The sequence below is a fragment of the Ursus americanus genome, chromosome 30 (assembly GCF_024610735.1).
Source record: "Ursus americanus isolate L20-20 chromosome 30, mUrsAme1.1.p, whole genome shotgun sequence".
Classification (NCBI taxonomy): Eukaryota; Metazoa; Chordata; class Mammalia; order Carnivora; family Ursidae; genus Ursus; species Ursus americanus.
Genome location: NC_142156.1, coordinates 6,298,335 through 6,318,877, shown reverse-complemented (window position 1 = coordinate 6,318,877; position 20,543 = coordinate 6,298,335). Strand labels below are relative to the sequence as shown.

Here is a 20,543-nt window from a genome sequence, read left to right as displayed (position 1 = left end):
CCAGCGGCCCTGCCAGCCCCGCCCCGAGCCACCGCGCCAGCCAATCATTGGGAGGGTTCCGCCCATTCTCTTGCCCCATTGGGGAAATTCAATTTGGAGGCCGCGCCCCCAGGGCAGGTCCCGCCCCATGCGGTCCGGGTTGTAGGGGATTGTAGTCTTGGGGCCACTGCCGCCGCGACCTTGGCTGGTTGGGCAGGGGACAGCAGGAGGACAGAGCTTCGCACCAAAGTCGCGAAGGGTTGTGGATGAAGCCAGGGTAAGTGGCCCGGGCTCGTCCGACTCGTGGAGTCTTCAGAACAACCCCTCTCCGCCCTCCTCTTTGTTCGTGAAACCTTGTCCCTTCCCCCGACTCCGCCCCCTTCTCGCGTTAGCGTTTGGGCTTGGCTGCCGCCCAGGCTGCTTTTGGGACACCTGGTCCCGGCCACCTCCGAGCGGGGACTGTGACCGGCAGCACGTCGACCCTACGTTGGTGCATCTCACGGAGCATCTCAGGTGGAGCAGGATCAATCACAACAACCCTTCCCCAGTCGACACACCTTTGGACAGAGGTTGCCTTCGTCTATCATGCTTTTCCCTGCCGAGCCCCCTCAGGGTCCGCCTAAGGTTGCGCTCATTCGATAAATGGGGAAAAGCCCAGAGAGAGAGCCAACATGCCCAAGACAACACCAGGAATCAGCCAGGGGACCCAAGAGCTCAGATCCATTGGAGAGGGCGGCCCCCAGTATCTCGAGATGGATGCCCAGGACCCTCCCCCGACCCACACATCCAGAGTCATTGGACCCTACCTGTTACAGGAGCCTGGGAGGTGGGGTCTGGAGTCCTGTCTGTCAAATAAAAACGATACCAACTCTATATTGAACTTGCCGTGTGCCAGGTATATAATCCCTATAACGACCGTTTGAGCCCAGGGTTACGGTCCCATTTTACAGTCGAGGACAACAGCTGATAGGTAGTGGAACTGTGATTCATCCCAGCACCTTTTGAGCCCAGAATTTGCTTTTACTGACTGTGATGTGGGGTTTTGGGGAAGTGGTTTCAGCCTATTGCCCCAGCAGAGCCCCACACCCCGCCGTCCAGATCATCTGTGACCACCCACCCACCCCACCTCTCCCCCATCTAGGGAGAGGGCCAGTACACTCCCAGGCTCTTTTAAAAGGTGTCATCTTATTTCACCCCCACATCCCTGAGGAGTGGTTCCACTTTACACAGGAGAAAACCAAGGCACAGAGAGGGAACAGACTTGTGAAGGTCACACAGGAGGAGGAGCAAACAGAGCCCAATTTGGAGGCCATGGTTCGAAGTCCCCTTCTTCTAGGCGGGCCCCATCTAGGCCCTCTCTACTTGACCTAGATGCCATCTTATTCACCAGAACGAGGGGCAGCGCCCTCCAAGGCTAACTTGGTCCTACTTCAAAGCTCCTGCGGCCCTGGGAAGGTCGATTGGCGTGGGGCACGCCTGGGTTACCTGGGATTCTCTGGGCCTGCCTGTGTGGCGGCTGGCGGCTCCAATAAATGGCTTGCTTCGTGCTAGCCCCGCCCCCCCTCCCGTCCCGCAGGCTGGGAGGAACCACGCAGGTGTGCTGTGCCTGCGGATTTAATTTGTCGCGCACGCGCTCCCCAGGTCTTGGCAGTACGGAAAAGGTGCTTGGGTCTCTCCCCACCGTCAAACGCTCGGGGCTGGGGTCCTCCTCCAGACCTACCGGCCTGACTCTTTCCTCCTCCCTGCAGAGGGTGGGGCGGGATGACGGTGGTGGCAAAACAAGGATCAAAGCATAGCCGGTATAGTGCCGGGAAGCTTTCAGCCACAGCCCAGGAAGGAGTAAACATCCCACAAGGAGGGCCTGCCATTAACTGAGCACCCGTTGCATGTCAGACACAGGGTTTGACCTATTGCAAGTTGAGCACTGTGCAAGATAAGTATTACCTGATTTTACAGAGGAGGAAGTTTAGGGAAGTGAAGGCACCTTGGGCTGGTAATGGCATTCAAACTTGAGTGGAATTCTGCCCGATGCCTAAGGCCCTTTCCTCCATTTTGCTGCCTCTAGGATGGGGGAATCCTGGAAGACTTTTCAGAGGAGGTGATTTGCAAAGGAAGGGTGCCAAGAAATCCATCACACAGAGGAGATGGGGAAAGGCATGGAAGGGTATTTGTGGCAGGGGAATAGTGTGAGTTAAGGCTGGGAGGTTTGTTAAATAGGAAAAAGAGGAGAGATGGGTTGTGGATGAAGCAGGAAATGGAGATGGGGGTGGGCCCTGAATCCTAGGTGAGCAAAATGCACATATCTTGGAGGCACTGGGGAGGCCAAGCCTCGGTATCCAACTGTAAAATGAGAGGAATTTACTGGCATGCCTCAGGCCTTCCCCGACGCAAGGGGCTGTAACAGAAAGGGTCCAGATTCCTCCAGGTCCAGTCCCGGACTGGCAGAGCCGGGGAGTGGCTGGAGCAGTTCAGGGGCCAAGGGTAATATTTTGCTCCAGTGCCTGCGTCTGAGAATAAATATTTTACCAAGCTGGAAGGGCCAAATCCCTGAATCACCCTGGCTTCCCCTACCCCCAGCTAGGGTCCTGCAGAAGGCAAGAGAGGTGATGGGTCTTAGCACTGGCTCTGCCCCAAGCAAAGTTTTGGTCCCTCCAAAGCCTCAGTTTCCTTATCTGCACAATGGAGGAATTATGACCTGAGCTCCATAAGCCCTTTCCTCCTAGACTACACAATATAAAATCCCAAGACTTTCAGGGAGAACCCACCTTGGGATATGCTCGCAAGTGGCTGTGAGGCCAGCCAAGGCCAGAACCTTGGGTCTATGGGGACTTCAGGGGCTGCTGGACACGAGGCAGAATGGAGGGTTAGACATGGGTTGGAGTTGGGCCTGCTGTTGGGGTCTCACAGCCTAGTCAGAGTAGGCAGAGACACAGTATCTGGACTCTAAAAGTTGTACAGAACGAAGCCCTCATTTGCTGTTTGGCATGCTGAGGGGTTGGGAAAGGGCAATCTGGAGAAGGGAACAGCATCGACAAAGGAGGGGTGGTAAGACTGTGAGGATTTTGTTGGGAAAAAGTCAAGCAGGTGAAGCTGGAGCATGAGGTCGTTGATGAGAACTGGTCCTTACTGGGGTTGGTGGGATCCAGGGCTGTAGCCTTCTTCCTCATGGGTAGAACTGGAGGCTCCCATGGCCATGGCCAGCAGCCCCAGGAATAGGATTGGGGACCTGTTTGGCAAACCAGTTTGGCAAGGCCGTTTCCTCTGTGATGTCATCCAGCTGCTGTGTTCTCTGAGTGACAGTGCCAGATAAACTTCCGGCCTTGGAGGAGAAGGGGGCCCGGCCTTAAGTGCTGAAGGATGGGAAAGGAGTGACTCTTCCTTGGAAGCTTGGAGGCAAGTGGGCTCTGGAAAGGAGAAAGGGGCCTGAGATGCCCAGGAACGCTAACAACCCAGCCTCATGGAAGAAGGAGAGGATTCGGGATGGGCTAGCCTGGACCTCTTGTGACTTCTGGGGGGTTCCCTGATGGCTGACATCCATCGAAGTTCATGACAGGGGCCCTGTGGAATTACTGCTCAATGAGTTGGAGCCAGGCTCCAGATCACCCTTATAATACATGAGTGGCAGTTTTGTTATTACCAAGACCCTCACAGCTCTCTAGCCCTGTGAGGTAGGACCATCATTACACAGAAGAGGAGACAGGCTCAGTGAGGCCAGGCCATGCCCACACCTCACACAGGCTTTGAACCTAGAATCCTTATTCTTTTTTTTTTTTTAAGATTTTATTTATTTATTCGACAGAGACAGAGACAGCCAGCGAGAGAGGGAACACAAGCAGGGGGAGTGGGAGAGGAAGAAGCAGGCTCCCAGTGGAGGAGCCTGATGTGGGGCTCGATCCCAGGACTTTGGGATCACGCCCTGAGCCGAAGGCAGACGCTTAACGACTGAGCCACCCCGGTGCCCGTCAAATCCTTATTCTTAACCACAGTACCCTGCCGTCTGCCATTTGGGATCTGTCATGTGCCTATATGGGCTCTTGTCCTACTTCTTAACTGTTGCTGAATCTGGGCATCGTAGAGTTCTGGATGCTCACCTTGTGATCCCAGTAGGTAATCTGAGTCCCAGAGAGGGCAAGGAGCGGGCTTCAGGTCATGCGGCAACTTGGAGGTGGAGCCACTCTGCACCCCAGAACCCCAGCCTCCCGAATCCCTTGTTTCCCCCTTGGCCTGGCACACCCAGGCATGAAACAGCACTTGGCACTTACTGAGTGCCCATTATGTGCCAGTCACTCATTTAATCCTCACCACAGCCCTGTGAGGTAGATGCTCAGATTATGTCCACTTGATAGATAAGACGCTGAAGCTCAGAGAGGGAATGTCACTGAGTCGAGTTGACACATGTTGGTGGTACGACTGGGATCTGAACCCAGGTGTGTGGCCCTTTCCCCTTGGGGGACCCAATAGCCCTCATGGGAGGCCCGGAAGACCTCTAGGCAGGAGGGGAGATGGCCCCTTTGCAGGCTCCAGAGGCAAGCAGGGTCCAGGTGGTAGTTTCCACGCAGTCCTGGCCTCTCCGGGCCGGGTAGAAAAGTGCTGAGGCTGTGGAAATGCTCTGAACCTTCCCAGAGGAGGCGGCCACGGTGGGAGGGAGTGCTCGGTGCAGACCTCAGAGCCAAGCGGAGACGTGGCGGCTGGACCCGCTGCAGGCGAGGGAGGGCAGGCGGGGTGGGGCCCAAACCCAAACCGGCCTCCGGAGCAGCTTTCCCAGCCGTCCGCCCACCAGGCCCGGCCCTGCCCGCCCTTCTAGCTCCCCATCTGGATTTGAGATGAGGACTCTGGGCCTAATAATAGCTGAGTGGCAGCAAAGGCAATGGCTGGAGCTGCAGCCCGTGGAGGGCTGGGGTCCCCCATTGTCTCGTGCTGGCCTGGAACAGGTTTCAGAACTTTAAAAATAATAGCAAGTATTTATGAAGGGTGTGCAGGTGCCAAGCTTTGTGCTAAGGCTTAGCCCACAGTAACTCATTTATTCCTCACAGCCACCCCAATGAGATAAGACTGTTATTGGCCCTATTTGAGGGATAGAGAAACTGAGGCACAGAGAGTTAAGCAACTTGCTTCTGATGATTAGGGCAGCCTCCAACTGCTGAGCACATACCTGTCCATCCCAGACGCTGTGCTAAGCACTTTCGTGTATTTTCCCATTTGAGGAAACTACATGAGGCGCTATGGGCAGATTGTCATTTACTGAGATGAGGAAATAAAGACCCAGAAAGAAAAGGGACTTGCCCAGGGTCACATGGCTCAAGAGACAGAGTTGAGACTCAAACCCAGGACTCCCCTCCCAAACTCTAGGGAAGTTAGGAGCTTGGCTTCTGGAATCAGACAAACCTGAGTAAGTGGGGACATCACTGCTCCTTAGCTGTGTGGCCTCAGCAAATTGCATCACCTGCCCAAGCCTCTGTTTTCTCCTCTTAAAATGGGGTTTTGGCTAAGATGACACTATACCACTTGCCGGATGGTAAGCCCACCCCGGGGGTAGTAGGTCGTTTATATTGTGCATTTACATGATGCATTCACTCATTCAATTCTCACAACAGCCCCCAAGGTGGGGACCCCTCTCGTACCCGTTTTACAGAAGAGAGAAATAGGGAGCTCGTAGAGGGAAAGGGCACGTGAGTCAGGATTGGAACCCAGTGCTGTGATTCCAGAGGCTGAGCTCTTATCTCTTTACACTTTGCCCTCTGACAGCAAGGCACAGAGGGGCTGTGGGCTACGCCTGGGTCACACAGCAAGGTAGGTCTTTAGGGACATCTGATGTGCGAAGACCAGGAGGGGAACACCTGTCAGCCCGCCCCGTTCACTGAAGTCACAGCTTCTTCAGGTTTGGAGCTCAGGATGTTCCCTAGCCTCAAATTTCTGTGAAGATGCCTGTTCTTCCAAAGGCTAGAGCAAGATCCAGATTTGGGGGCCTCTTCCCCAGGAGGCTAGGGTGCTGGATTGTGGGTTCGGCTAGCAGAGGTGGAGAGGTTCCTTCTAACCAAAGAGGACTGGTCCTCAGAGTCACCAGTGAAGCTTATGGCATGAAGAGAACTTCGGGTTTTGCTTAAATCCTGAATCTTCCATTTACTCTCTACTTTAATCTTCCTGGGCCTCAGTTTCCTCGTTTTTCAGATGGGGGCCACTAATACCTCCTGTGGTGGACTGTTTGCAAAAATAACTGCAATGCTGTGCTCCCTGTAAGCAAGACCCTTAGCAATGGGACATTGAAACCCCTCCCATCAGGAGATAGAATCCGTTTCCTCACCGTCTGAATCAGCGCTCAGCCATGTGACTTATTTTGGCCAACAAAATGCAGGGGAGGTGACACTGCCAGTTCTGAGCCTGGACCTTAAGAGATCTTTAGCTTCTGGTTTGTTCTCTTGGAAGCTTCTCAGCGGGCACGTGAACAAACCTGGGTCTCCTCCATGAGGATGACAGACCACCGGAACAGGAACGAGTTGTCCTAGCGGAGGCTGTCCTCATCAGTCACCAGCTGATCCCACAGCTGACCACAGATGAATGCCTAAGCCCTACTGAGACCAGAAGAACCTCTCGCTGAGCCCAGCCCAAATTGCCCATCTGTGAAGTCATGAGCTAAATAAATGGTTGCCGTTTTGAGGCACTAAGTTTGGGGTGATCTGTTATGCAGCATTGCTGTGGCAATTAATAACTGGTATACAGGGTTTTTGAAATTTTTTTTTTCGTTTATTTAAGTAACCTCTACACCCAACGTGGGGCTTGAACTCATGACCCCGAGATCAAGAGTCACATGCTTTTCCAACTGAGTCAACCAGGGCACCCCTGGTATACAGCTTTATTTAGTGTCATTAATGTAACAAACCAAAAACCTCAGTGGCTTAACCCAATCAGAATTTAGTTTATTTCTCACTCACACAAAGTCTGATAAAGGGCAGGGCTCTCCTAACCCATCTCTCTTGGAAGGCACCTCTCTTCCAAGCAATGACTCTCTCGGGCCCTCCCTGGAATCCATTTTTGAGTCTTTTGCATGTGTAAAGGGAGCCTAGAAATCAAAAGAGGCTCACCCACTCTTAATTGCTTTGCCCAGGGGTGATGTGTACTTTTTTTTTTTTTTTTTAAGATTTTATTTATTTATTTGACAGAGATAGAGACAGCCAGCGAGAGAGGGAACACAGGCAGGGGGAGTGGGAGAGGAAGAAGCAGGCTCATAGCGGAGGAGCCTGACGTGGGGCTCGATCCCAGAACGCCGGGATCACGCCCTGAGCCGAAGGCAGACGCGTAACCACTGTGCCACCCAGGCGCCCCTGATGTGTACTTTCATTGGCCACATGACTCTGCTAACTACAAGTGAGGTTGAGGCTGTGCCCTTCTCGTGTGACCAGGAAGAGGGAACAGGTTGGAGAACACAAAGCATTGTTTCTGCCACATGCTCTCCCTCACCAGGCGGTCACGAGGGGCAAGCAGAGAATTAACATCTATAAAGAACTCGTTCTAGCACCTAGCACAGGGTGGTTTGAATAAGGGACAATTTATAGGTGAAGAATCTAAGGCTCAGAGAGGTTGAGGAATTTGCCTCAAATCACACAACGAGCCAGTTGAGTAGCTGTTTTGTGAAGGGCTCAGGACAGATCTGGAGTTGGACAGGTCTGGGTATAGAAGTCTCAACTCTGTCACTTCCTCACTGTGTGACATTAGGCGAGTTACTTAGTTTCTCTGGGCTTCAGTTTCCTCATCCACAAAATGGGGAGAGGAATAGTTCCAAGGTCATAAGGTGGGGTGAGCGTTCAGGACCTCGTGCGTGTCAAGAGCTGAGCTTACATCCTGGTACGTGGGCACTGCTTAGTAAACATGAGCCCCCTGCTCAGATGTGATGCTGTTTCTGATCTTACCTTCCCACGGTCAACAAATTTATTATGTTTTGCGCAAATTCTGTCCCTTCCCTCTACCTCTCGTGGTGTGAATGGTCTTATTTACTTGGTTGAGAGAAGAAAACTTTTCCTCGGTTGGATATTAGTCACTCAACGAACTTTTATAAGCACAAAGCCCCCAAGCACCCATGGCTGTTCTGCAGATAGAGGTCTGAAATGCCCTCATTATTGCTTCCTGTAGACTAAAGCATGGCCCTGGGAAATGCATCCCCTTCCCAATCCACCCCTAGGATGGTCCCATCGCTGAGAAAGGGGCAGGGCGAGAGGGTCTGGAGCTAATGGGCTCCAGCTGGGGAAAGGCCAGAGACAGAGCAGACCCCGCTGAGTGTGTGGTCCGGGCCTTCTGCAAATGTCTGCCCACAGAGGAGGAAAGGTCCAAGATGGGTAAGAAGTGGCTTCCCCTCCTTTTTTCCCCCCACGTAAGCCATCTCTGAGCCTCCCTTTGCAGCCTGCCAGACAGAGGTTCATGAACATATGCTGAAACTTGGCAGGTCTCACGGAGCTGACAGTCTGGATGGGGAGACAGACTCGGCAAACAGAGCACCATATAAAGTTATTACAGATTCGGGTGAGCTCGGTGGAGGAGGGGCCACATGACACCATGGGAGCATGTCCTGGGGGCCTACTTTACATGATTTGTAAAGTTGTGTTTTGAATGGATAATCCTAGGAGGTCAGAGAAGGTGTCTCTCAGCAGATAATTATGCTCAGATCTGGAGGATAAGAAGAAATTTGTTGAACAAAGAACTGAGTTGGTGTTGGGGTGAGGGGTGGTGTTCCAGGCAGGGGGAACAGGCTGTGCAAATGCAGGAACAGCCTCCAGGAACTGAAGGAGGACCCATGTGAGTGCAGTTGGAAGGGTAAGGGAGGAGTGGGGTGGGAATGAAGGGAGAGGGAGCAGGAGCCCAGGCCAAAGGGTCCCTGTAGGTGGTTTGTGGGATCTGGTGCAAAATGAAAACAGGAAGCCCCTCATTCAAAAATTATTCAGAATTTCAAGATGGTGACTGGAGAGCATTAAACCGAGCATGGTGCCCTGTGGAACTGCACAGACCATACACCTGTGAAGTTGGTCCTGCCTATGGACCATAGTAAGAAGGAAGGACTTCATGGTGAGGGCTGGAGGGAGCCACTGAAGGCTTTTGAGCCAGGGCTGATAAGCTCTGATTTGCATAGGCTTTAGTTGCTCTCTCACTACACCACACCTGGGTGGTATGTGACCCTCTTCTCTGCACAGGTGACCTGATTCCTTTTCCTGAAATACTTAAAAGGTCATTCTCCTGCTCAAGAACCTGCAATGGCTTTCACCCCCCTAATCAGATCCAGCCCAAACTCCCTACACAAACACTCAAGGTCCTTCATAATGTGCCCTCACATGATTTGGTTAACCTGTTGCCAACACAGGCTGTGTGCTGAATCCCAGAGATGATGAACTAACTCGAGGACACAAAGCAATTACAGGAGGGCAAGCCAGGACTAGAACCCAGGTCTCCTGATGTTTTCCCACCCTGCCTTGGAGGAGTGTGAAGCCTCCCAGTGTGCTTTGTACTGCACCCCCCCCCACCCCCCAGCACAGAACCTTGCACCTAGTAACTGCTCAGTACATGCCTGGAGCACATCTTTGCCAAGGTCATGGTGTTCCAGGGTCCAGGATGCAGTTAGTGTCCTTCCTGACTCCTCCTCTCATCCCCCCTACCTCTAGCCATTCACCAAGCCCCACCGCACACTGGGGTGCCTGGTGGGCCAGGTCCTGCCCGCAGACATGTGTCTGGCCCACACAACTTTTTATTTTATTTTATTTTTAAAGATTTTATTTATTTATTTGACAGAGAGAGAGAGAGCACAAGCAGGGGGAAGAGCAGAAGGAGAAAGAAAAGCTGGCTCCCCGCTGAGCAAGGAGCCCAATGCAGGCTGGATCCCAGGACCCCGGGATCATGACCTGAGTTGAAGGCAGACCCTTAACCGACTGAGCCACCCAGGTGCCCCGACACAGCTTTTTTAAAGTTTCTTTTTTTAATTTGTCATTGACATTTAAAAAATCAGGAAATTTCACAGGGAAATCTGCATTTCTGTTTCTCTGTAGTCTCCAGCCTGGGTGTGGATTCCCCCAGGGTAGCTGCTCCCTTCTGAAGTGAAGTCAATCCTCCAAAGGGATTCGGCCTTAAGCCCCCACTGGGCCTGTGGAATTTTGGACCTTGAAGAAAGAATGCCCTACTTTCCACCAAGGAGCAATCAGGATTCTGGAATATGACCAATCAGGTGAATAACTTCTCCTTCTGGGGGGCGGGACCAGGAAAGGTAAACCCCGCCTCCACTCTGACTACAGGAAGAGGGAGGGATGCCCATGACCCCGTGTTGCTGGTGTGGGTGAAAGCCCGTACATAATGGGCAAACTGGTTTGCAATTAGGGAGTAATTAGTTACCAGCCAATTGATGCACAATACAGCTGAGGGGCTGGGAGAACAAGGGACTGAAGCTCTGAAAGGAATCTCAGTTCTCTTTCAGGAAAAATATTAAGAGACGGCAATGAGGAATCCCCAGGGTAATGTTTGAAAACCTCTTTTATGTTGCTGAAGGAGATGTTAATGTTCAGAAGCCCCCCCCAGCAAAGGATTTGGTCCCTCTGAGAAGCAGGTGGGTCTAACAAGGCTGTGGTGGTTGGGGCTGGAGGGTATGGAGTGGGACTGAGGAAGAATAACCCTTTCTTACTTTGGGGGGCACAATGCTTTTGGGTACTAGGAAAGGTTCTTTGCAAAAGCTAGAAACCTCCCTGGATCACCCTGAGCAAAAGGGGACTCTATTAGAAGGCCATCAGAAGTGGTATTAAGATTATAGAAAAGGTAGAAACAACAAACTCATTGTTTTAGTCCAAATTGTTTTCTGGGTTCCAGACTTCCTTGTGATCAGCCTGTTGGTGAGAAGTACACACTTCTTGCATTTGGGAGCTGTGGTCCGTGGACCAGCCAATTTGGCATCTCCTAGGAACTTGTTAGAAATGCTGAGTCTGGGCCCCCCCAGACCCACTGAACCAGAATCTGTATTTCAACAAGATTTTCAGGGGAATTCATGTGCACATTGTAGTTTGGGTTTGTGGCCACACGAATCAACTGGGTGCTGAGAAGGAGGATGTTTCATAAACCCGAAGCTTCCTAGGCCTTCGAGAAGAGCTGTTGCCTTGGTGGTCTACAGGAGATGAGTTTTTTCCGGGGGCCACTGGGAAGAGGTCAATAAAATAGGCAGATAGTCTTGAGCTACTGCTACCAATTCCTACCCAGGTGCTAGTGGGGCAGGAGTCTGGCCTACAGCAGCTGGCTCCTCAGGTGGGAGATGGGCCGGAGAAACCCAGGCGTGTGACTTGTCAAGGAGGACACTGCTCCGGACCCTAGAGAGAATGCCCTGTATGCTTCTGGGTCTCTACTTAGGGGGCTCTATTTTGAGGCCCTCATCTGCTTGGTTGAAGGAAGGCAGAGGGTGGCCTGGGCTGATGTTGGAGCTGGGGACCTTCAACCTTCCTGCTTTGCTCTGGGCAAGCAGTTCCTAAAAGCTGCTCTTGGGGCACAGAACGGCAGTAACAATATTGACTTGGCCCTATAGGGAGTTTCAGAGCCCCTTCACCCTTTATCATATTTGATCTTCATAACGATCTCGTACAAAGGACCAAAAAGAAACAGCCAAGCATGGATGGCTTCTGCCTCTAAAAAGGGTTGAATTCAACCCCAGGAGTGACTGTAACAGCTAAGTTTAGTGAGAGCTGCTACTTAACTTGTCCCTCCCTCTTGGTTTGTTAAAGTCTTATTCTCAAATTAGAAGTGCTGTTGAGTTAGGAGGTTGGGTCAGGGGTGAGCTCATCCTTTCACTTTATGAAGTTGTTCATTTGACGTATGCCCATGTTAGAGCTCTCTGTAAGAGACAAGTATCCATCCAAGCTTGTTCAATACTTGGTGGGGTGTGAGAGTTTCCTTTTCAGAGCCAGCACGTTGTTGGAGGAAGGCAATTCCTACTTCTCCCACTTATTGCTGTCATGGGAGAAAGGATCTCCCACCTGCCACCCACAGGTTCCAGGTGTCACTCGGCAGCTGGAGGCAGCTCCCAAAATTACAGACAGAGAGATTCCAGAAGGAAATTGTCAGTCTCTATGGGGCTCACCTTATGTCTCCAAAACTTATTAAATGACATCACAAGTAAGGCTTGGCAAATAGGATGAGGGAGTCTGGCCAGTGAGGACAGACAGAAGCCCGCGGGCATGGATACACGGGAACGGAAATGGAGACCTGACAACAGGTGACGGTGATGACAGAGCTGAGATCCCTGGAAGGAGAATGAACAATCCCAGTTAACATTGCAGAGCACTTCCGCAAGCATGGTCCTCCTTTATCCTTGGCAGCCCTGAGAGGTAAGATAGAATGATACCCATTTTACAGATAAGGATCCTAAGGTCTAACAAGTCACGGAGCAACACATAACTAAGCCAGTGCTTAGTGGGTGCACAGCTGATGTTTGTGGAATACAAGCAGAGAGTGTGCATTTGATAGCACTTTTTAAATGATGAGAAATTTATATTTTTGTGTAGCCTTAAGTATCTCCCCACAAGATGCTTGCTAACTGTTGTAGAGAAACTTGGCTGCAGCCTCCTTAACTAAGTGATCGACATTAACATCACCAGTAATAATCATGTTGACAGAATGTAGCCCCGGAATGATGCAGTAAGAGGGGTACAACATCGCTTGGGGGTATTCTTGCCAAAAATGTATAATCTTGATCTAATCATGAGAGAACATCAGACATCCAAATTGAGAGATGTTCTATAAAATGACTTACCAGCACTCTTCAGTGTCTGGGTTGTACGAGAAAAGAGAGATTGACAACTGTCACAGATTGGAGGGGACTAAGAAGACATAACGAGTAAATGCAGTGTGGGATTCTGGCTTAGATCAAAAGGAAAACTGGCAAAATTCAAACAAGGTCTGTGGGTTAGTTAATAGTATATTACATTAGTGTTATAGTATATTAGTGTAAGAGTGTAGTATATTAGTGTAATTTCGTGGTTCCGATCATCGTACTACGGTTGTGTAAGATGTTGATATTAGGGGAAGCGAGGTGAAGGGTACAGAGGGTGAAGATTTTAGTAGAACTCTGAACTATTTTTGCAACTTTCTGTAAGTCTAAAATTATTTCATAATAAAACACTTTCTAAATTGGATGATAAATGAATTATATCTCAATTTTTAAAAATAGTAAAAACCTTGACAAAGTAAAGCATTAATATATATATAGCTTCCTCAGATGATAACTTCTCCTCTACCAGTGCTTATTTTTCTCTTCTAATTTGAGATGGCATTTAGAATCTCTGTATGTTCCACATATTCTCAGCTCAAAAGTCCAAGAAGACTTCCAAGAAGGTCTTGATCTCCACAGCTAGAAGTTACGTCTTCTTCCCCCGAACTCCTGTGATACTTTGTCTGCACGTTTATTAGCACATTTAACATCTCCATAATGGACAATTATGGTACTTTCCATCTAGGCCTTTTGCCTACCCGCTCTTTCCCCTTCCGACTCCAACCACGACTTTCTCACAGGGGCCACCATGTTTTTACAGACCCAGCCCGAGCCACAGGTGATTGGTCCAGGAGTGGACATCTGACTCAGTTGGGCCAATCACACACCTTCCTGGATCCTTTCCTCCCCTACTGGAACTGAGAAGTTAATTGGTCTGTCTGTGGCGGCCGGTGCGGGGAGTTAGGAAACATGGAAGCTGTTAGCCCTCACCTTCTCTGTTACATGGGGAACCCTGTCTGCCACTAGCATGGGAAGACGGGTAACACAGAGAGAAGCAGAGAGTAGAGCGAGAGAGACCCGATTCTATTTGTGTTTGGAGTTTTCTGCGTTTGCCAGGTGTAGGGTAGTTGGTCGACGCTACTGTCTACTCCGTAATCCCCAGAATCCGATCTCCCAATAAAATCTCCTTCCGGTAAATCTTTATTAAGGTAGCCAGGATAGTTTTATGTAGCTCTCAACCCAAAGACACTCAAAGAATATAGCTACTCTGAATTCTTTCCCTAAATGTTTTCTCTCTCCCACTCATCTGGAGATTGCCAAGTGCCCACTGAGATACAGTTTTCCCTGGCCTGTGGCTAGGGAGAAAGCTAGAACAACGTGGGGAGTTTTAAAGGTAATTTTTTTAAATTGCTAAATTCTGAGATTAGTACTTATTAAATTTTATGGTGACGGTAGGAAGCCATGCTTTTTTTTTTTTTTTTTTTCCTTTTCTTCAGTGTTCTTTGACAAATAGCAAAATGTTGCCCCCATTTGGGGAGAACACTTCCCTGGGACGTAAAAGCACAGAGTCTGGGTAGCACTGGCCAGGTAACGATTCCTCGGGGGCAGAGCCCCCGCCACCTCCCTCTCCTCACAGGCTCCCGATGCGTGGGAGGGCAGGAGGTACTTCCGGAAGGAGGGAGACGAGCTAATGGGTTTAGAGAGCTGTTCTGGTCTCCTGCCTGTCACGCGGGGATGATCTGATTCAGAACGGTCATAGCTTGTTCATTCACTTCATTCTTTTATGATTTTCAAATCAGGCCAGATTTCTTTATCTATTTGCAAAATGTCCCCCTCATCCCGCCTGACCTTTCCTTTCAAGTGGACCTTAGATTAATTTTCTCTTTTATCCTGCATCCAATGAGGGGTGGCTTGATTGCGAGGAGAGATGAAAGCTGTCCTCGCAGGACGTGGAGTGTCGGCTCACCGCGGTGGGGAGAGAGCACCGGAAGGGGAGTCAGAGAGGATTGCAGTCCAACTCTGCTTTCCCCTCTGGCTGGTTGCTCTCGGGCAACTCGCTTTGTTTGTCCAAGCCTCAGTTTTCCCATCTGTAAAATGGGGGTGCTGTCTAGCCTACCTTCTGCATGGAGCTCTTATGAGGGGCTGAGTAAAGGCTTTGGCAGCAATTTGGAAGCAGGGAGGGGGGGCCAGAAGTTGTTTTACAAGGGCAGTTGGGGGTATTTGAGTAGGAAATGATGAAATCCTCGAAATGGGAAAGTAGAGGGGTTGCTGAGTACTTCCTAGCTATTCCTGGTTATGTCTCTTACTTGCATGTGACATCCCTTCTCTGTGCCTCAGTTTCCTCATCTGGAGAGAGCCAGGTCCCACTGTCAGGATGTCACACTGGGCACTGAAGCACACAGCGAGCTGGTTAGGGAGAGAGGGGCACTCCAGGTGGAGGGGACTGCAGCAAAGGCTTGGAATTAGGAATTATTGCGGATTGCATGAGAAACACCGGTCTCACCTGATGTGTTGCCTGGGTACAGTGATAATACTTCTCTATCGTGCTGAGAATGAAACGAGATAATGCAGGTAGAGCCCTCAGCAGAGACTGGCACATAGCAAACTCAGTCATGATGCTTGTCCTTACAGCTGGTGTCTTATTTTACCCGTGAAGGAAACAGTCTCTGAGAGGTGAGTGGCTGGCCTAGTTACACAGTTGTGGGAGTCAAGCAGGATTTGAATCCACATCTTGACTCTAGAGGCCAGGCTCTAACTGACTGTGTTCCGTAGAGCCACCCCTTTGCGGGGCCTCTGCTCCTGACCCCAGCTGTCTGCCTGACTCAGCAACTGTGGGTGGCCTTGTTCCCTTGCGTGGGCAGCAGAGCCAGTAAGAAGCTTCCCAGTTCCTTGAAAACCAAATATGGCCAGACCGGGCCCTCTGAGGCCCGACCCCCAGGCTGGGCTTGCTCCTGCCTGCTCATCTGGGCTGTGGGGCCCTATTCCCTATACGACCTCCTGGCTCTGCCCCAGAGGACTCTGGGAGAGCCTCTGTTCAGATCCCCTTCCTCATGGGATCTTGTTGAGCAAGTTACTGAAAGAGAACATGTGAGACCAGTGTCTCATCCATGCTGCAATAATTCCTAACTCCAAGCCTTTGCTCATGCAGCCCCCTCCACCTGGAGTGCTTCTCTCTCTCTTACCAGCTCTTGTGCATTCTCTGGTGCCCAGTGGGAGGTATCAGGAAGACGTACTTCCTGACTGTGTGACCTGGAGGAAGATACCCATCACCCCATCCATCAATCTGTCCCTCCCTCTGTTCCTTCCCTTCTTTCCCTTCCTCCCTCCCTTCCTTCCATCTTCCCTTTCTTCCATCCAGTGGGTACCTACCTGTGCCAGCCACTTTATGTATGGTCTCTCCTTGCAGACTAGAAGCCTCTTGAGGATGGCAGACCAGGTGACAGAAGATAATTATTTCAACCACTATCCATGGCCCAAGGCTTGTCTTCGCTACATTCCTGGTGAAGCTCACCTCTGTCTCTCGTTGGGAAGACTGACCCCTAAGAGAGGGGAAGTCCAGAGGTTGCATAGCAGAGAGGAGCAGAGCTGAGACTTGAACCCTGATCTGTTGGACTCCAGAGACAGTATGGCCCAACTCCTAATAGAGGGACAGACCATGGTGAGGGTCAGGTCCTGGGGCGGGGGGGCGGGGACTGGGACCATTTCTCCTTCAATTCTTTCTTTTAACATTTTTTTTTAAATTTATTTATTTGACAGAGAGAACACAAGCAGGGGGAGTGGCAGAGGGAGAGGGAGAAGCAGGCTTCCCACTGAGCAAGGAGGCCAATGCGGGACTCAATCCCACCTGAGCCGAAGGCAGATGCTTAACCGACTGAGCCACCCAGTGTCTCTCTCCTTTCAGTTCTTAGCTTCTGAGTAGTCCCCTTAACCCAGAGCCTTTCCGAGGCAGCTGTCCCTCACTTACTGTCCACACACCAGCCCCTTTGTGACTGGACCTGACACTTGCCAGGGTGGCTAGAGAGGATTAATTCTTTCCCTGGGCTCCCCCTTTCTGAGCCTTGAGAGTGCCCATCCCATCTCATAACCTGCAAAGTCCTTCTCAAGGTCACCAGCATCCTCACCTTAGCCCCGCAGGGAGGATCTTCCCCATGGTTCGAATGCGGGAATGGAGGCCTCTGCACTGGTCATATGCCACATCACGGGGTGGCCTTGCTTCGAGGAGCTGAGCATGGAATTAGCTGCTAGATCTTTCTGGAAACCATGGTATGAAGTGTTTAGAGTGCAGCAGACCCAGCTCTGCCACTTGTTAGCTGTGCAGCCTTGGGAGAGTCACTTCACCTTTCTGAACCTCGTCTTCTCCTCTGACAAATCGGGACAGTGCTAGGCCCCATTTGAGAGAGGCTGGGAGGGTGAAATAAAATAATGCTTAAGAAGCACTTAGCACAGTGCCTGGAACATAGCGGGTGCTCAGACAATGAGGTTATTATTGTGCTAAGTGCCTAACACAGAACATCAGATCAGGAGGGTTAGCCAAGCCGAGGCTCATTTACTAACATTCCTTTGTCATCGCTACTGTGTGCCAAGCACATCCATCAGGGCACCATCCCTGTAACTCAGTGCCATTTTACAGATGAGGTAACTGAGGCTCAGAGAGAGAAAGTGACTTGCCCTAACTCTCTTTGCAATCAGAGGAAGAGTCTGGGTCTGGACTCAGCTCTGGTCTGCTATGCTGGGTTCTCCAGCCTTGCCATGCCAAGGCCCAGAGAGGAAGAGGGAGTTACTCGGGCTCCACAGCAGCTGGGAGCAAGTCAGACCACACTGCAGAGGCCTCTTCCATCCTGGCAGCTCTGCACAGGTCTGGATAATTCTCCAGTTTTAGGATTAAGACGGGAGCTGACGACACAGTCACAGTCCTCAGAAGGGTCCTGGAGTCTGGGCCACAGTCTCAGGCCAGCCAGCAGATCTCAGCTTCCCCAGACACCCCTCGGCCCCCACTCTACCCCCTGACAACCCCTTCCCCACCTCCAGCTTTCCGCATGCTCCCCCTTGTTTTCAATCAGCCGAACCTTCTGCCAAAGAAAACTCGTCAATGCCCGCAAACCAGCCAGCCAGGGAGGAGGCTAGCCTGGAACGCCGGAGGGGGGTCACCAAGCTGTTTGTGAGCGGGCCAGCAGAGAAATGTGAGCAGCTACCTTTTTTGGGGAAAGTCAGAACTCCTGTGGGAAAGGAGCCAGGCTCGGACCTCAGTTTCCCCACGATCACCACCACAGCATTTATAGAGCTAGGAGTAACTCCGGCTGTTGATTCAGCAGCGCTTGGGTGACTGCTGGGTGCCAGGCACTGAGCTGGCCGCTTGGGACACAGCTGGGACAGAGCTAAGCACTGTCCTCGGGGGCTGACTTTCCAGCAGAAGGCAGTCCCTCCGCAAGTCTCCCGATGGGCGAGAGGCAGCTGCCCCGGCCCACAACCCCTGATCAACACGCTTGGTGCTGGACACATTTCAGAACTCAGAATTTGGGAGGCTTTAAAAGGTGACCCCGTGGGGACTGGGCTCACCCTTCTCCAGTCAAATCTATGAATACTGCTGTAGTGAGACGTGTGAGTATTGAGCCGAAGTGGGATCAGTAGAGGTTCTGCCCAGACCCCAGTCCATCCAGGTCAGGTTTTGCCTTCACATGAGTTTTCTTCAAATACCCAGAAAAGCCCTCGGTTGTCTGGACTTTGTGGGCTGTGAGAGTTGAGGACAAGGAATTGAAGCCCTGATTCATCGCCCCATTTCCTCAGACGAGAGAACTGAGACTCAGGGCGGAGGAGTCACATACCCAAGGCCCCTGGAGCAAGCATATGGCGCTGGTGCATAGGACCGCACATCCCAGCGACTCCAAATTCAGAGCTTGTCACCGGCAGGGACCCTGGGGGGAGAGAAGCCGGGGCTGAGCAGAGAAGGCTCCCGAGCCAAACCTCGGTGGCCTACCAGCCAGTTCTGCCAGGAAGGAGTTAAAAGCATCCTGGGCCTCCGCTGGGCCTCCTCCAGGCCTCCGCACGGGGCTCCTCCTCACACGGCCTGCCTGTCTGGGGCCTGTTTACCAGGCGGCGCTTGCATCACCGGCTTCGACGTGCAGTGCAAACACACTCACATTCTTGGGTCATGAGAAATGCACAATCGTGATGACATCATGCCCAGAGAGAAGATTCGCGCCAGCCTCCCTCCTGCCCACAGTCAGGGCTGTTTAATTAGCACTCATAACTGGAACTCTTGTCTTCTTGTAAAAACCAACTGGAGAAACTTATGGGTGGGGGTGATGGGGGTTGGAGTGAGTGTGTGTGTGTGTTTTAAGGGATAAAAATAGCCCATCTGGGACTCCTTTTGGGGTATTTGTGAGTATCAATGCACCACTGTTTATATTAAATCTATGTCACCCTGGACATTTTCGTCTGAATTTGGCTTGGAGATGGGACGAGAGAAACCACCCATGTCTTTTTGTTCCCTGTAGTTTTTCCTTTTGGGAGGGAGACACGTAGGCCAAGTAAAAGGGCCCTTGGAGACGATTTAGACCAACGCTCATTATAAAGCCAAGGAAAGGGAGGCCCAGAGAGGGGAGGGCCTTGCCTGAGGTCACACAGCGAGGCTCCAAGTTCCCACACCACTCACAAGCATTTAGCAGCACTGCCCTCAGCCCCCACTTCGGCTTTGTGAGTTGGTTTTTCAGGGTGTGGGGAAGAGAGGTGCCTCTAGCTAGAGCTTTCTGGATGTCTTTGGAGATCAGAGTGAGGCAGTGGTGGTGGTGGTGGTGGTGGTGGAGGTGGCCCGGGAGCAGAGGAGAGAGATTGGGACCACAGGAGACCTCAACCCCACTCCCCTGCACCCCCCACCCTCCCACCCCCCTGCCAAAGGAACCTACCCTGGGCAATCCCAGGCTTCCTTTAGCTCCCTCTTCCTAAGAAGTGCCACCCCCTCACTGGCCTCCTTCTACGATGATTGAAGACTTGTTTCCCACCAAGGGGTGCTCGACTTTTAACCTATGAAAATAGAAGACACCCCCTTAAATTTGACTTTCACATAAAGAACAAAAAATATTTTAGTATAAATATGTCTCATGCAATATCAGGACACCTGGCAACCCTAATTCCCTTCATCTTTATTGTCACCTTGTGGCAGATACAGTGCCTCCCCGTCAGCCTTCCCTCTCCTTCCTCATTAACCGAACCCTGATTTTGTCTGGGTGGCATTGTGTCCCAGGTGATGAGTCAATCGTGATTAGTCTAACCTAGTCACAACAGTCCTGTTTTCCCGCGCCTTCCCAGACTCCTTTGCAGTCAGGAGTGATCTGGTGGCTTTAAAATATGTCTGTAAATTTTTTGACACCCTTCTTTTGAAAATGTGGAAACTCATCCCCACCACCTTGAATGTAGGCTAGACATAGTGACTCATTTCAAAGAGTAGCTTCTGAAGGTGGGTCATAAAAACCAGTGTTGCTTCTCCCTGGCTCTCTTAGATTACTCACTCTGGGGGAAACTAGCAGCCATATTGTGAGGACGCGCAACAAGCCTGTGGAGAGGCCCACATGGGAGGAACTAAGTCCTCCTGCTAGTAGCCAGCACCAACATGCCAGGCATGTGAGTGAGACACCTTGAAAGTGGCTTCAGCCCCAGTCGAGCTTTGAATGACTGCAGGGTGGGCTAACATTTTGACTGCAGCATGAGCCAGACATACCTTTGCATGAATTGTATTTTTTAAGATTTTATTTATTTTTAAGGTTTTATTTTTAAGTAATCTCTACACCCAATGTGGGGCTCGAACTTACAACCCTGACATCAAGAGTTGCATACTCTAGGGGTGCCTGGGTGG

At 51.2% G+C, this 20,543-nt stretch overlaps 1 long non-coding RNA gene across 1 annotated transcript; it reads left to right on the top strand.

Annotated features, from left to right (window-relative positions):
* The first annotated feature begins 130 nt into the window (after positions 1 to 130).
* Positions 131 to 19,447, top strand: LOC123788178 (uncharacterized). The gene is made up of 5 exons (XR_006778439.2): positions 131 to 256; positions 10,002 to 10,177; positions 10,424 to 10,552; positions 16,101 to 16,352; positions 16,451 to 19,447. It is a non-coding gene; the product is annotated as an uncharacterized LOC123788178 (long non-coding RNA).
* Positions 19,448 to 20,543: the final 1,096 nt, after the last annotated feature.